The sequence below is a fragment of the Leuresthes tenuis genome, unplaced genomic scaffold (genome assembly GCF_036924035.1).
Source record: "Leuresthes tenuis unplaced genomic scaffold, fLeuTen1.0.hap1 SCAF_141, whole genome shotgun sequence".
Lineage (NCBI taxonomy): Eukaryota > Metazoa > Chordata > Actinopteri > Atheriniformes > Atherinopsidae > Leuresthes > Leuresthes tenuis.
In genome coordinates, this window is record NW_027325495.1 from 57,377 (window position 1) to 73,879 (window position 16,503).

General features: G+C 43.6%; 5 non-coding genes across 5 annotated transcripts; 2 read left to right on the plus strand and 3 right to left on the minus strand.

Moving 5' to 3' along the window:
* The first annotated feature begins 10,589 nt into the window (after nt 1–10,589).
* Nucleotides 10,590–10,703, plus strand: LOC140287518 (U5 spliceosomal RNA). Its single transcript, XR_011911671.1, has one exon. It is a non-coding gene; the product is annotated as a U5 spliceosomal RNA (small nuclear RNA).
* Nucleotides 10,704–11,019: 316 nt separating this feature from the next.
* LOC140287497 (U2 spliceosomal RNA) lies at nt 11,020–11,210 on the plus strand. The gene has a single exon (XR_011911654.1). It is a non-coding gene; the product is annotated as a U2 spliceosomal RNA (small nuclear RNA).
* Nucleotides 11,211–13,844: 2,634 nt separating this feature from the next.
* Nucleotides 13,845–14,035, minus strand: LOC140287520 (U2 spliceosomal RNA). Its single transcript, XR_011911672.1, has one exon. It is a non-coding gene; the product is annotated as a U2 spliceosomal RNA (small nuclear RNA).
* Nucleotides 14,036–14,351: 316 nt separating this feature from the next.
* LOC140287504 (U5 spliceosomal RNA) lies at nt 14,352–14,465 on the minus strand. The gene has a single exon (XR_011911659.1). It is a non-coding gene; the product is annotated as a U5 spliceosomal RNA (small nuclear RNA).
* Nucleotides 14,466–16,294: 1,829 nt separating this feature from the next.
* On the minus strand, nt 16,295–16,480 carry LOC140287502 (U2 spliceosomal RNA). The gene has a single exon (XR_011911658.1). It is a non-coding gene; the product is annotated as a U2 spliceosomal RNA (small nuclear RNA).
* Nucleotides 16,481–16,503: the final 23 nt, after the last annotated feature.

Here is a 16,503-nt window from a genome sequence, read left to right on the forward strand (position 1 = left end):
CAAACTTGATTCAGTGTCTTGACGTGTATACGCTGTTTCGCTGACTTGATTGTCACAAGAAACAAAGTGTGTTTGATAAGATCCGACCATTTTATTACGGGAGGATCAGTATGTATGGATTCTGATGTGACTGATAAACCCATTCGTATCGTAAGCATAATCTAATACGTGAGACAACGCCCTGGCACACAATCAAAAAAAAAAAGAGAGATCGGTTTTGTGTCCCCACAGTCCATAATGTAGAAAAGAGAGAAAAAAGCCTTTCTGATTTGGTGTGTGTTCTCACAGTGCAGAGTGTAGAGAAAAGAGAGAAAAGAAAGCCGTTTTGGTGTCACGGGTGTTGTAACTTACACACACACATTTCTGAATTGAGAAAGGAAATTATTTTAGAGGAAGCACTAGAGTTTAGATCCCACATTTGTTGATAGGCATTCATTTATTTCTTCACTTCTGATGAAGTTTCAACAATAAACAACAAACTTTGTATTATGAGAAAGAACCAGACTCATTCTTCAGGAATCCGAAAATAAGCTCTATTTTACGAGTTATGCACGAATTCGGATTCTCCTATAAAACCTTAACTCTAACCAAGTTAAGACTGCTTTGTCCTTCATATTTATTCATGTCTAATCAAGTTTCAACGATAAACAACGTTGTACTTTGTACTTCTTCAGCAATAAGCATCTCTCGACATATGACGAAATACAGATTTTGCTATAAAATTAATTCCTTCTATCAGCCTGACTCAAAACTGTTTGTCCTCCTTATTTATCCACTTCAAATCAAGTTTCAACAATTAAAAAAATGTTGTAGTTTGAGAAAAAACAACTTAATCTTAAGCAATCAGTAGGGTAAGAAAGGGTAAGAAAAGGTGCAAATGCCAACCATACATCACTAAAAGGTGGAGCGGAAGTATTCGGCTGCAAGTAGGTGCGAATGCCTGACAATGTATGATCAAAAGAGGGAGCGGAGGTTTTCGGCTGCAAGGTCTGAATGTCCAACCATAATTTGTAAAAACCGGGGAAGAAAAGGCTCGAAAGCCTGACTATACACCATCAAAAGCGGGAGCGGAGGTGTTCGGCTGCAAGTAGGTGTGAATGTTCGACCATAATTTGTAAAAAGCGGGTAAGAAAAGGTTCGAATGCCCGACTATATATTAACCAAAGCAGGAGGAGAGGTCTTCGGATAAGAGTGGGTGAGAATTTACAACCATAATCTATAAAATGCGGTGAAAAAAAAGGTGTGAATACCCCATAGAACACTAAAAGGTAGAGCGGAAGTGTTCGGCTGCAAGAAGGTGTGAATGTCTGACCATAGTTTGTAAAAAGCGGGTAAGAAAAGGTTCGAATGCCCGAACATACACCATCAAAAGAGGGAGCGGAGGTGTTCCGCTGTAAGACGGTGTGAATGTCCGATCATAGTTGGTAAAAAGCGGGTAAGAAAAGGTTAAAATACCCGACTGTACACAATCAAAAGAGGGAGCGGAGTTGTTCAGCTAAGAGAAGGTGTGAAAGTCCGACCATGGTTTGTAAAAAGCGGGTAAGAAAAGGTTCGTATGCCCGAATATACACTATCAAAACCGGAAGCGTAGGTGTTCGGCTGCAAGAAGGTGTGAACGTCCGACCAAGGTTTGTAAAAAAGCAGTTAAGAAAAGGTTCGAATATCTAACCAAACATAATCAAAAGCGGGAGCAGAGCTGTTCGACTGCAAGTAGGTGTGAATGTCAGAGAATAATTTGCAAAAAGCTGATGAAAAAGGGTGAGAAATCCCGACTATACACCATCAAATGCGGTAGCGGAGTTGTTCGGCTGTGAGTAGGTGTGATTCTCCAACCATAATTGCTGAAAAATGTGTTAGAAAAGGTAAGAATGCCGGTCCATACATCATCAAAAGCGGGAGAGGTGGTTTTCGGCTGCAAGTAGGTGTGAATGTCCATTAATAATTGCTTTAAAACATGAAAGAAAATTTTCGAATATCAAACCTTACATGATCAAAAGCGGGAGCAGAGGTGTTCCGCTGTAAGACGGTGTGAATGTCCGACCATAGTTGGTAAAAAGCGGGTAAGAAAAGGTTAAAATACCCGACTGTACACAATCAATAGCGGGAGCGGAGTTGTTCGGCTACAAGAAGGTGTGAAAGTCACACCATGGTTTGTAAAAATCGGGAAGAAAAGGCTCGAAAGCCCGACTATACACCATCAAAAAGAAGGTTTGAATGTCCATCAATAATTGCTTTAAAATAAGAAAGTAAATTTTCGAATATCAAACCGTACATGATCATAAGCGGGAGAGGAGGTGTTCCGCTGTAAGACGGTGTGAATGTCCGATCATAGTTGGTAAAAAGCGGGTAAGAAAAGGTTAAAATACCCGACTGTACACAATCAAAAGAGGGAGCGGAGTTGTTCAGCTAAGAGAAGGTGTGAAAGTCCGACCATGGTTTGTAAAAAGCGGGTAAGAAAAGGTTCGTATGCCCGAATATACACTATCAAAACCGGAAGCGTAGGTGTTCGGCTGCAAGAAGGTGTGAACGTCCGACCAAAGTTTGTAAAAAAGCAGTTAAGAAAAGGTTCGAATATCTAACCAAACATAATCAAAAGCGGGAGCAGAGCTGTTCGACTGCAAGTAGGTGTGAATGTCAGAGAATAATTTGCAAAAAGCTGATGAGAAAGGGTGAGAAATCCCGACTATACACCATCAAATGCTGTAGCGGAGTTGTTCGGCTGTGAGTAGGTGTGATTCTCCAACCGTAATTGCTGAAAAATGTGTTAGAAAAGGTAAGAATGCCGGTCCATACATCATCAAAAGCGGGAGAGGTGGTGTTCGGCTGCAAGTAGGTGTGAATGTCCATTAATAATTGCTTTAAAACATGAAAGAAAATTTTCGAATATCAAACCTTACATGATCATTAGCGGGAGAGGAGGTGTTCAGCTGCAAGAAGATGTGAATATCCACCCATAATTACTGAAAAATGGGTAGGAAAAGATGCGAATGTCCAACCATAAATCATCAAAAGCAGGAGTGGAGTTGTTCAGCTACAAGAAGGTATGAAAGTCCAACCATGGTTTGTAAAAAGCGGGTAAGAGAAGGTTCGAATACCTGAATATATACCATCAAAAGCGGAAGCGGGGGTGTTCGGCTGCAAGAAGGTGTGAACGTCCGACCAAAGTTTGTAAAAAGCAGTTAAGAAAAGGTTTGAATATCCAACCGAACATAATCAAAAGCGGGAGCAGAGCTGTTCGACTGCAAGTAGGTGTGAATGTCAGATCATAATTGCTGAAAAATGTGATAGAAAAGACTAGAATGCCGGACAATACATCATCAAAAGCGGGAGAGGTGGTTTTTCGGCTGCAAGTAGGTGTGAATGTCCAGCCATAATTACTCACAAACGGGGGAAGAAAAGGTAGTATTTCCAGACCACACATGATCAAAACAGGGAATGGAGGTGGTTCAGCTGCAAGGTGTGAATGTCTGACTAAAGTTTGTAAAAACCGTGTAAGACAAGGGGCGAATGCCCGACAATGTATGATCAAAAGAGGGAGCGGAGGTTTTCGGCTGCAAGGTCTGAATGTCCAACCATAATTTGTAAAAATCGGGGAAGAAAAGGCTCGAAAGCCCGACTATACACCATCAAAAGCGGGAGCAGAGGTGTTCAGGTGCAAGAAGGTCTGAATGTCCGACCAATAATTACTGAAAAATGGGTAAGAAAAGGTGCGAATGCCAAATCACACATCATCAAAAGCAGGAGCGGATGTGTTCGGCTACAAGAAGGTTTGAATGTCCAACCATAGTAAGTAATAGGTGGGTAAGAAAAGGCTCGAATGCCCGACTATACACCATCAAAAGCGTAAGCGGAGGTGTTCGGCTGCAAGACGGTGTGAACGTCCGACCAAAGTTTGTAAAAAGCATTAAGAAAATGTTCGAATATCCAACCAAACATAATCAAAAGCGGGAGCAGAGCTGTTCGACTGCAAGTAGGTGTGAATATCAGATCATAATTTGCAAAAAGCTGATGAGAAAGGGTGAGAATGCCCGACTATACACTGTCAAATGTGGGAGCGGAGGTGTTCGTCTGTGAGTAGGTGTGAATGTCCGACCATAATTGCTGAAAAATGTGTTAGAAAAGGTAAGAATGCCGGACCATATATCATCAAAAGCGGGAGAGGTTGTGTTTGGCTGCAAGAAGGTGTGAATGTCCAGCCATAATTACTCACAAACGGGTAAGAAAAGGTACTATTGCCAGACCATATATGATCAAAACAGGGAGTGGAGGTGGTTCAGCTGCAAGAAGGTTTGAATGTCCGACTAAAGTTTGTAAAAAGCGGGTAAGACAAGGTGTGAATGCCCGACAATGTATGATCAAAAGAGGAGCGGAGGTTTTCGGCTGCAAGAAGGTCTGAATGTCCACCCATAATTACTGAAAAATGGGTAAGAAAAGGTGCGAAAGCCCAACCGCACATGATCATAAGTGGATGAGAAGGTGTTCGACTGCAAGTAGGTGTGAATGTAAGATCATAATTTGTAAAAAGCGGGTAAGAAAAGGTAAGAATGCCCAACCATAAATTATCAAAAGCGGCAGCAGAGTTTCGGCTGGTATTTATCAATGTCTAGATAGATTTCAACAAAAAACAACGTTGTACTTTGCAGTAAAAGAAAGTGCAAATCAAAAGTTTTAGGAATCCGAGAATAAGCTTATTTTCATGAGTTCTGCACGATTTCGGATTTTATGTATAAAATGAATTTCTTCACGCAAACTAAGTTAACACTGCTTTGTCCTTCATATGTACCCATTTCTACATATATTTCAAGCATAAACTTCCTCATATTACCCTGAATGAGAAAGAGCCACACTTGTGATTAAGCCATACCTCCCTTTTGAGGAGTTCTGCATGATTTGGGATTTTATCTATAAAATTAATTCCTTCACTCAAACTATGTTAAAACGGCTTTTACCTTCATATTTATCAATGTCTCGATAGATTTAAACAAAAAAACAACGTTGTACTTTGCAATAAAAGAAAGAGCAAATCAAAAGTTTTAGGAATCCGAGAATAAGCTTATTTTCATGAGTTCTGCACGATTTCGGATTTTATGTATAAAATGAATTCATTCACTCAAACCAAGTTAAAACTGCTTTTTCCTTCATATTTATCAATGTCTAGATCGACTTCAACAAAGAACAACATTGTATTTTGCAGTAGAAGAAAGAGCAAAACTGAAGGATCAGGAATCCGAGAATAAGCTTCTTTTCATACGTTCTGCATGATTTGGGATTTTATGTATAAAATGAATTCCTTCACTCAAACTAAGTTAACACTGCTTTGTCCTTCATATGTACCCATTTCTACATATATTTCAAGCATAAACTTCCTCATACTACCCTGAATGAGAAAGAACCACACTTGTGATTAAGCCATACGCCCCTTTTGAGGAGTTCTGCATGATTTGGGATTTTATCTATAAAATCAATTCCTTCACTCAAACTATGTTAAAACGGCTTTTACCTTCATATTTATCAATGTCTCGATAGATTTAAACAAAAAAAAAACAACGTTGTACTTTGCAGTAAAAGAAAGAGCCAATCAAAAGTTTTAGGAATCCGAGAATAAGCTTATTTTCATGAGTTCTGCACGATTTCGGATTTTATGTATAAAATGAATTCATTCACTCAAACCAAGTTAAAACTGCTTTTTCCTTCATATTTATCAATGTCTCAATATATTTAAGCAAAAAAACAACGTTGTACTTTGCAATAAAAGAAAGAGCAAATCAAAAGTTTTAGGAATCCGAGAATAAGCTTATTTTCATGAGTTCTGCACGATTTCGGATTTTATGTATAAAATGAATTCATTCACTCAAACCAAGTTAAAACTGCTTTTTCCTTCATATTTATCAATGTCTAGATCGACTTCAACAAAGAACAACATTGTATTTTGCAGTAGAAGAAAGAGAAAAACTGAAGGATCAGGAATCCGAGAATAAGCTTATTTTCTTATGGGTAAGTGGGAACTGCTTTGTCCTTCATATTTATCAATGTGTATTTGGATTTCAACTTCTTCTACTGCATCTTCTTCACACCTTCTTGTAGCCGAACACTTCCGCTCCCGCTATTGATTGTGTACAGTCGGGTATTTTAACCTTTTCTTACCCGCTTTTTACCAACTATGGTCGGACATTCACACCGTCTTACAGCGGAACACCTCCGCTCCCGCTTTTTATGGTGTATAGTCGGGCATTCGAACCTTTTCTTACCCGCTATTTACAAACTATGGTAGGACATTCAAACCTTCGTGTATCCGAAAACCTCCGCTCTCTCTTTTGATCATACATTTTCGGACATTCGCACCTTTTCATACCTGCTTTTTACAAACCATGGTCGGACTGTCACACCTTCTTGTAGCCAAACACATCCGCTCCCGCTATTGATTGTGTACAGTCGGGTATTTTAACCTTTTCTTACCCTTATGATCATGTGCGGTTTGATTTTCGAAAAGTTTCTTTCATGTTTTCTAGCAATTATTGATGGACATGTAGACCTTCTTGCAGCTGAACACCTCCGCTCCCGCTTTTGATCATACATTGTCAGGCATTCGCACTTTGTCTTACCCACTTTTTACAAACTTTAGTCGAACAGTCACACCTTTTTGCAGCCGAACACCATCTCTACCGCTTTTGATGATGTATGGTCCAGCATTCTTACCTTTTCTAACACATTCTTCAGCAATTATGGTCGGACATTCACACCTACTCAGAGCCGAACACCTCCGCTCCCGCATTTGATGGTCTATAGTCGGGCATTCTACAGCGGAAAAGACTCATTCTTATGTTTGGTTAGATATTCGAACCTTTTCTTAACTGCTTTTTACAAACTTTGGTCGGACGTTCACAATATCTTGCAGCCGAACACCTCCGCTTCCGCTTTTGATGGTGTATATTCGGGCATACGAACCTTTTCTTACCCGCTTTTTACAAACCAAGGTCGGACTTTCACACCTTCTCTTAGCTGAACAACTCTGCTCCCTCTTTTGATTGTGTACAGTCGGGTAATTTAACCTTTTCTTACCCGCTTTTTACCATCTATGGTCGGACATTCACACCGTCTTACAGCGGAACACCTCCGCTCCCTCTTTTGATGATGTATGGTTAGGCATTCGCACCTTTTCTTACCCATTTTTCAGTAATTATGGGTAGACATTCACACCTTATTGCAGCTGAACACCTCCTCTCCTGCTTATGATCATGTGCAGTTTGATATTCGAAAATTTTCTTTCATGTTTTCTAGCAATTATTGATGGACATTCCGACCGTCTTGAAGCTGAACACCTCCGCTCCCACTTTTGATGGTGTATAGTCGGGCTTTCGAGCCTTTTCTTCCCCGGTTTTTACAAATTATGGTTGGACATTCAGACCTTCTTGCAGCCGAAAACCTCCACTCCCTCTTTTGATCATACATTGTCGGGCATTCGCACCTTTTCTTACCCGCTTTTTACAAACCATGGTCGGACTTTCACACCTTCTTGTAGCCGAACAACTCCGCTCCCGCTATTGATTGTGTACAGTCGGGTATTTTAACCTTTTCTTACCCGCTTTTTACCAACTATGGTTGGACATTCACACCGTCTTACAGCGGAACACCTCCGCTCCCTCTTTTGATGGTGTATGTTCGGGCACTCGAACCTTTTCTTACCCGCTTTTTACAAACTATGGTCAGACATTCAAACCTTCTTGTAGCGGAACACATCCACTCCTGCTTTTGATGATGGGTATTCAAACCTACTTGTTGCCCGCTTTTCATTAATTATGGGTGGACATACACACCTTGTCGCAGCCAAACACCTCCGCTCCCTGTTTTCATCATGTATGATTGGACATTCGCACCTTTTCTCTCCCGCTTTTTACTATGGTCGGCCATTCACAGCTTCCTCTCCACCATACTTGTATGTTGGGATATTCACACCCACTTGCATCCGAAGACCTCCGCCCCCACTTTTGTTGATATTTAGTCGGTCATTCGCAGCTTACCCGCTTTTGGCAAACTATGGCCTTCTTGCAGCCAAACACCTCTGATCTCGTTTCTGATGATGTAAGGTTAGGCATTCAGACCTTGCTTCACCTGCTTTTCACCAAATATAGTCGAACAGTCACACCTTCTTGCAGCCGAACACTTCCGCTCTACCTTTTAGTGTTCTATGGGGTATTCACACCTTTTTTTTCACCGCATTTTATAGATTATGGTTGTAAATTCTCACCCACTCTTATCCGAAGACCTCTCCTCCTGCTTTGGTTAATATATAGTCGGGCATTCGAACCTTTTCTTACCCGCTTTTTACAAATTATGGTCGAACATTCACACCTACTTGCAGCCGAACACCTCCGCTCCCGCTTTTGATGGTGTATAGTCGGGCTTTCGAGCCTTTTCTTCCCCGGTTTTTACAAATTATGGTTGGACATTCAGACCTTGCAGCCGAAAACCTCCGCTCCCTCTTTTGATCATACATTGTCAGGCATTCGCACCTACTTGCAGCCGAATACTTCCGCTCCACCTTTTAGTGATGTATGGTTGGCATTTGCACCTTTTCTTACCCTTTCTTACCCTACTGATTGCTTAAGATTAAGTTGTTTTTTCTCAAACTACAACATTTTTTTAATTGTTGAAACTTGATTTGAAGTGGATAAATAAGGAGGACAAACAGTTTTGAGTCAGGCTGATAGAAGGAATTAATTTTATAGCAAAATCTGTATTTCGTCATATGTCGAGAGATGCTTATTGCTGAAGAAGTACAAAGTACAACGTTGTTTATCGTTGAAACTTGATTAGACATGAATAAATATGAAGGACAAAGCAGTCTTAACTTGGTTAGAGTTAAGGTTTTATAGGAGAATCCGAATTCGTGCATAACTCGTAAAATAGAGCTTATTTTCGGATTCCTGAAGAATGAGTCTGGTTCTTTCTCATAATACAAAGTTTGTTGTTTATTGTTGAAACTTCATCAGAAGTGAAGAAATAAATGAATGCCTATCAACAAATGTGGGATCTAAACTCTAGTGCTTCCTCTAAAATAATTTCCTTTCTCAATTCAGAAATGTGTGTGTGTAAGTTACAACACCCGTGACACCAAAACGGCTTTCTTTTCTCTCTTTTCTCTACACTCTGCACTGTGAGAACACACACCAAATCAGAAAGGCTTTTTTCTCTCTTTTCTACATTATGGACTGTGGGGACACAAAACCGCTCTCTCTTTTTTTTTTTTATTGTGTGCCAGGGCGTTGTCTCACGTATTAGATTATGCTTACGATACGAATGGGTTTATCAGTCACATCAGAATCCATACATACTGATCCTCCCGTAATAAAATGGTCGGATCTTATCAAACACACTTTGTTTCTTGTGACAATCAAGTCAGCGAAACAGCGTATACACATCAAGACACTGAATCAAGTTTGCCACAAGAACTCATAAGTTTGGCAGTATTGCTCTGCCGTCAGCAATCATACACCCATTTTATTTTTGTGAGACATGTGCAGGCACCTGTTCATCTACTGTTCTATCACTATGAATTAGTTTATCTATTATCAATAAGGATACTTCTACAACTACTATCAAAGTATGTCCCGACTTCTTATGTTGTCAGTTGCTATATATGAATAAGTGGGTAGCTACTGACAAGCATTAAGCATGTCACACAGCCCAAACATATAACATTTCAGGACACACCACACAGTTAACAACCACCGTGAAGTGTCAAAGCCCAAACATGTAACATTCAACAGGACACTTACACAACACATTCAAATCAAACAGTCAGACAACATACAAGAACATATACCCCAGCCGGCATTGCTCCCTGCCTATTTTCCTACAGCTCACTATGTGTGCGCACACCTTTATTCACAAACTCTTCAACTTATACTCTTTTACCGAAGCTGCTACAGCTCGATTGGCCGAATACCGAATAATCCTAATTCGGTGAATTTGACATCTGCCTTACATGTAACAGATTAGCGGTTTAGCAGTTTTAATTTAGTTTGAGTGAAGGAATTCATTTTATAGCAAAATCCGAAATCGTGAAGAACTCATGAAAGTAAGCTTATTCTCGGATTCCTGAAACTTTAGATTTGCTATTTCTTTTACTGCAAAGTACAACGTTGGTTTTTTTGTTTAAATCTTTCAAGACATGGTAAATATGAAGGACAAAGCAGTTTTAACATAGTTTGAGTGAAGGAATTCATTTTATTGATAAAATCCCAAGAGTCTGCTGAGAAAAGAGAGTGAATGCGAAGTAGACTTTAACACGGCTCTGGGAGCGAGCCGAGTGCGGGCTAACCGGGAGAATTGCTTGAAAGAAACGCGACACCGAATGAGCGGTCAGAACAAAGCCTCAATACGGTTTTCCCGTGGTGTTTTTGTTGCTGCCTTGTCTTTTGCACAGAGTAAAAGACAAGGCAGCCATCGAATAGGGCCCGATTGTTCCTACTTGGTCAGCCGAGGAGCAAGGGTGGGGGGGGCAAGCGTCTCAACCAAGCAAAGCTCACCATGGGGAAGGTGGCTATGCCAACTAGCCTGATGCCCTGCTCCCGCAGTGACGGATAATCGTACTCTGGTTTCTCTTCATAACGTACAAGTCTTTCACCTTTTGCTAAAGACTTCTGTGGAGAGCAGCACTAATGAGTTGTTTCTATTTTTGGCAGGCTTTACCTTTGCGGGTGAAGCCCTTTCTGTCTGTGCAAAAGAAATCTTGTTACTGTGCAGAGTGACTTCTCTGAGTAGAGTCGCCTTACTTGTTGCGACTGTGCCGATGTTCGAAGCTGGAGTGCAAAGTTGTTGCTTGAATGGTGCTTGCTGGAGCGTGCGGGAGTGCAAAGTTATACCATTTAAAAGGGCTGAAGAGTGCTCAGTGCAGCGGGTGGGCGGAGGTGCAAAGTGACACTCTGGCCACCTATGGCCATAAAAAGAACAGGGGTGTTAGCGGACAAGTGCGCATTGTGCCAGGAAGGGCCCTCGGACGTGAACCATTGGACAGTTGTCGCTTCTCGACCTTTTGGCTAAGATCAAGTGTAGTATCTGTTCTTATCAGTTTAATATCTGATATGTCCTCTATACGAGGACTACATATTAAATGGATTTTTAGCAATAGGAGTTGAAAAAGTAGCTTGCTCCGTTCACTCCAAGCATTGACCCCGTACTGCAGTGCCGCTGGGAACGGTGCGCTCTTCTCTACTCTTGTGAAAAAGCAAACAGCGGTGCAGGATGCAAGTTTCAGGGAGCCCAAGATGAAACTTTCTTTTAGTCTGCTGAGAAAAGAGAGTGAATGCGATGTAGACTTTAACCCGGCTATGGGAGCGAGCCGAGTGTCGGCTAACCGGGAGAATTGCTTGAAAGAAACGCCATACCAAATGAGCGGTCAGAACAAAGCCTCAATACGGTGTTCCCGTTGTGTTTTTGTTGCTGCCGCTGTTTGCTTTTTCACAAGAGCGCACCTGTTGAGGGGGGCTCTGGGGGGGCCTGGGTGATGGTGGGTCTCAGGCCCGGGCTGCTGCGACTGGTGTGACCGGGTGGTTTGTTTGTTTGTTTTTTGTTGTTGTTTGTTTGTTTTTTGTAGAGGTCCTCCGGAGTGGGGTTGGGTTGAGTGGGGTGGGGCGGGATGGGTACCTTCTGGGGGTACAGTAGCTCCCAGAATATGGTCGCTGCAGGCCCCGAGCCTGGTGGACATCAGGCCCTCCTGTCCTGTGTTGGCTCCCTGGTAGCGGGGATGCCTATTGCAGCCAGTCCCTGGCTGCCCCCAGTGTATATCCCCATTCTCCCTTCTGGCTCCTGTACACAGCACACACTCACACATGAAGGGTTTTGGGGGCGTGTGTGTTCGGTGGGGTGTAGTGGACTCTGCAGTAGTTGCACTCTGCAGTTCCCACCCCTGTTTTAATTACACCTTAGACATTACTACTTATCAAACACACTCACACACACACATTAGGTCTTGGGGGGTGGTTACACTGAGTGGCATCTGGTGGGCGGGGCTCTTTGGGTATGTAGGCTGCCCAGAGGGCCACGCTCCCAGTTCTACAAGTTTGGCTGCCCCTCAATTTTAATTGCTCACTATTAGAAAATATTGAAGAGCCAGAAGGGTGAGGGGAGGGGTCTTCTTCGCACACCCCTGCTTCCTGGTTGCTGCTCGGGGCGGGAGGGGCCAGGAGGATTAATTAATTGTTCTGCTGGTTTGGGGTCTGTGGTGGCTGGGGGGCTGCTGGCCCCCTGGTGTGCCCGCTGCACTACACCCCAGCGGAGTCGAGGGAGGGAGGACGTGTGGATGTATGGGACATGAAAGTGTGTGTGGTAATGATTGGGCCTGGATCTTGGACTTGCTGTCGCCTGGCCTGCCTGTGCTTCTCCCGATGGGGGGGGGCGGCGTGGCCTCTCTCCGCTGCTCGCGACTTCACCCACCTGTGGGCACGTCTTGACTCCCAGGGCACTTGGCCAGGGGTGCTGGGGCAGGCGCTGACCCACTGTGTGGCTGTCTGGGGCGCTTGGCCCTCCTGGGTATTGGGTGGGGCCTCTGTCGGGGGGTTTGGGGGCGCTCGGGCTCCTGGGGCCCGGATCCAGTGCACGGCCCATGTCTGGGCGGCTGGGGCCTGGCGACGTCGGTGGGCTGTTGCCCCTGGCTCCCGGAGGGCCTCTGCCCTATGCTTATGGGGGCTCTTTCCGGGGGCTTCCTCTGCAGTCTTCTGGGTGGATGCGTGGTTGCCCCTGCGGTGGGCTTCCTGGGTTCTGTGCTCTGTGGGGGCTGCTGGTGGCCTGGGTCTTGTGGCCCTCTCTGCCTGCTTCTGATTGCTTGGGGGGGCTGTGGATTGTGGCCCTGTACGCTTATACACTCATAACTAAGCACGGTTATCATGTAGGTCCTGTGCCATGGGTGTTGCATGTTCTCACACACACACAACCACATTCATTAGTCCAGTAGTATGGTCGCTAAGCAGTTGATGTATTATCATGTCGTCTCAGGTCATCTATATCCACAGCTGTGTTGTATGCGATGTATGTTCTGTTTTTCTCTTCTTTCCTCTTCTTCTTTCCTTGTCCCCCGGTCCGGTTCAGTTCTATTACATGTCATATATTGTAAACAGAAATAAATAAATGGGCATCAAGGGGAGCTTTACATTTATAAAACTTCCCTTGGCAAAGCAAATCTGTTTGGCATCAAAGGTATTCAGACTACAATTCTGCTGCCATAATGCTGAACACGATAAGGGGAAAAAAAAAAAAGTAAAGAAGACAGTTCTGCCGAAAGCCAGGGACTGGACCTGTTCTAAGTTCTGTACTTTTTAAAAGGGAGCCAACACAGGACAGGAGGGCCTGATGTCCACCAGGCTCGGGGCCTGCAGCGACCATATTCTGGGAGCTACTGTACCCCCAGAAGGTACCCATCCCGCCCCACCCCACTCAACCCAACCCCACTCCGGAGGACCTCTACAAAAAACAAACAAACAACAACAAAAAACAAACAAACAAACCACCCGGTCACACCAGTCGCAGCAGCCCGGGCCTGAGACCCACCATCACCCAGGCCCCCCCAGGCCCACCCTCAACAGGTGCGCTCTTGTGAAAAAGCAAACAGCGGCAGCAACAAAAACACAACGGGAACACCGTATTGAGGCTTTGTTCTGACCGCTCATTTGGTATGGCGTTTCTTTCAAGCAATTCTCCCGGTTAGCCCGCACTCGACTCGCTCCCAGAGCCGTGTTAAAGTCTACTTCGCATTCACTCTCTTTTCTCAGCAGACTAAAAGAAAGTTTCATCTTGGGCTCCCTGAAACTTGCATCCTGCACCGCTGTTTGCTTTTTCACAAGAGTAGAGAAGAGCGCACCGTTCCCAGCGGCACTGCAGTACGGGGTCAATGCTTGGAGTGAACGGAGCAAGCTACTTTTTCAACTCCTATTGCTAAAAATCCATTTAATATGTAGTCCTCGTATAGAGGACATATCAGATATTAAACTGATAAGAACAGATACTACACTTGATCTTAGCCAAAAGGCCGAGAAGCGACAACTGTCCACTGGTTCACGTCCGAGGGCCCTTCCTGGCACAATGCGCACTTGTCCGCTAACACCCCTGTTCTTTTTATGGCCATAGGTGGCCAGAGTGTCACTTTGCACCTCCGCCCACCTGCTGCACTGAGCACTCTTCAGCCCTTTTAAATGGTATAACTTTGCACTCCCGCACGCTCCAGCAAGCACCATTCAAGCAACAACTTTGCACTCCAGCTTCGAACATCGGCACAGTCGCAACAAGTAAGGCGACTCTACTCAGAGAAGTCACTCTGCACAGTAACAAGATTTCTTTTGCACAGACAGAAAGGGCTTCACCCGCAAAGGTAAAGACTGCCAAAAATAGAAACAACTCATTAGTGCTGCTCTCCACAGAAGTCTTTAGTAAAAGGCGAAAGACTTGTACGTTATGAAGAGAAACCAGAGTACGATTATCCGTCACTGCGGGAGCAGGGCATCAGGCTAGTTGGCATAGCCACCTTCCCCATGGTGAGCTTTGCTTGGTTGAGACGCTTGCTCCCCCCCCCCCCCCCCCCCCCCCCCCCCCACTCAAACTAAATTAAAACTGCTAAACCGCTAATCTGTTACATGTAAGGCAGATGTCAAATTCACCGAATTAGGATTATTCGGTATTCGGCCAATCGAGCTGTAGCAGCTTCGGTAAAAGAGTATAAGTTGAAGAGTTTGTGAATAAAGGTGTGCGCACACATGGTGAGCTGTAGGAAAATAGGCAGGGAGCAATGCCGACTGGGGTATATGTTCTTGTATGTTGTCTGACTGTTTGATTTGAATGTGTTGTGTAAGTGTCCTGTTGAATGTTACATGTTTGGGCTTTGACATGCTTCACTGTGGTTGTTAACTGTGTGGTGTGTCCTGAAATGTTATATGTTTGGGCTGTGTGACATGCTTAATGCTTCTCAGTAGCTACCCACTTATTCATATATAGCAACTGACAACGTAAGAAGTCCGGACATACTTTGATAGAGTAGTTGTAGAAGTATCCTTATTGATAATAGATAAACTAATTCATAGTGATAGAACAGTAGATGAACAGGTGCCTGCACATGTCTCACGAAAATAAAATTGATGTATGATTGCTGACGGCAGAGCAATACTGCCAAACTTATGAGTTCTTGTGGCAAACTTGATTCAGTGTCTTGACGTGTATACGCTGTTTCGCTGACTTGATTGTCACAAGAAACAAAGTGTGTTTGATAAGATCCGACCATTTTATTACGGGAGGATCAGTATGTATGGATTCTGATGTGACTGATAAAACCCATTCGTATCTTAAGCACAATCTAATACGTGAGACAACGCCCTGGCACACGATAAAAAAAAAAAGAGAGAGCGGTTTTGTGTCCCCACAGTCCATAATGTAGAAAAGAGAGAAAAAAGCCTTTCTGATTTGGTGTGTGTGCTCACAGTGCAGAGTGTAGAGAAAAGAAAGCCGTTTTGGTGTCACGGGTGTTGTGACTTACACACACACATTTCTAAATTGAGAAAAGAAATTATTTTAGAGGAAGCACTAGAGTTTAGATCCAACATTTGTTGATAGGCATTCATTTATTTCTTCACTTTTGATAAAAATGATAAGACTGACCTAAAGAATTGGAGGCCCATCACACTTTTAAACTTTGACTGTAAACTTTTTAGCAAGGTTTTAACGACACGGATGTCCTCTGTTTTAGAGGAGGTAATTCACCCAGACCAGGCTTGTGCCATCTCAGAGAGACAACTCACCGACAGCCTCGTACTGATTCGAGACATCATTGATTACGCTAGAGACAGAAACACCCGGCTTGTCATCTTAAATTTAGACTTTGAAAAAGCTTTTGATCGGGTCTCGCATCAATATCTCTTTCAGGTGTTGCAGCAATCGAATAGGGCCCGATTGTTCCTACTTGGTGGGATTTGCTTGGTTGAGACGCTTGCTCCCCCCCCTTGCTCCTCGGCTGACCAAGTAGGAACAATCGGGCCCTATTCGATGGCTGCCTTGTCTTTTACTCTGTGCAAAAGACAAGGCAGCCACAAACACCACGGGAACACCGTATTGAGGCTTTGTTCTGACCACTCATTCGGTGTCGCGTTTCTTTCAAGCAATTCTCCCGGTTAGCCAACACTCGGCTCGCTTCCAGAGCTGTGTTAAAGTCTACTTCGCATTCACTCTCTTTTCTCAGCAGATTAAAAGAAAGTTTCATCTTGGGCTCCCTGAAACTTCCATCCTGCACCGCTGTTTGCTTTTTCACAAGAGCAGAGAAGAGCGCACCGTTCCCAGCGGCACTGCAGTACTGGGTCGATGCTTGGAGTGAACGGAGCAAGCTTCTTTTTCAACTCCTATTCTTAAAAATCCATTTAATATGTAGTCCTCGTATAGAGGACACATTAAACTGATAAGAACAGATACTACACTTGATCTTAGCCAAAAGGCCGAGGATAACTGTCCACTGTTTCAGGTCCGAGGGCC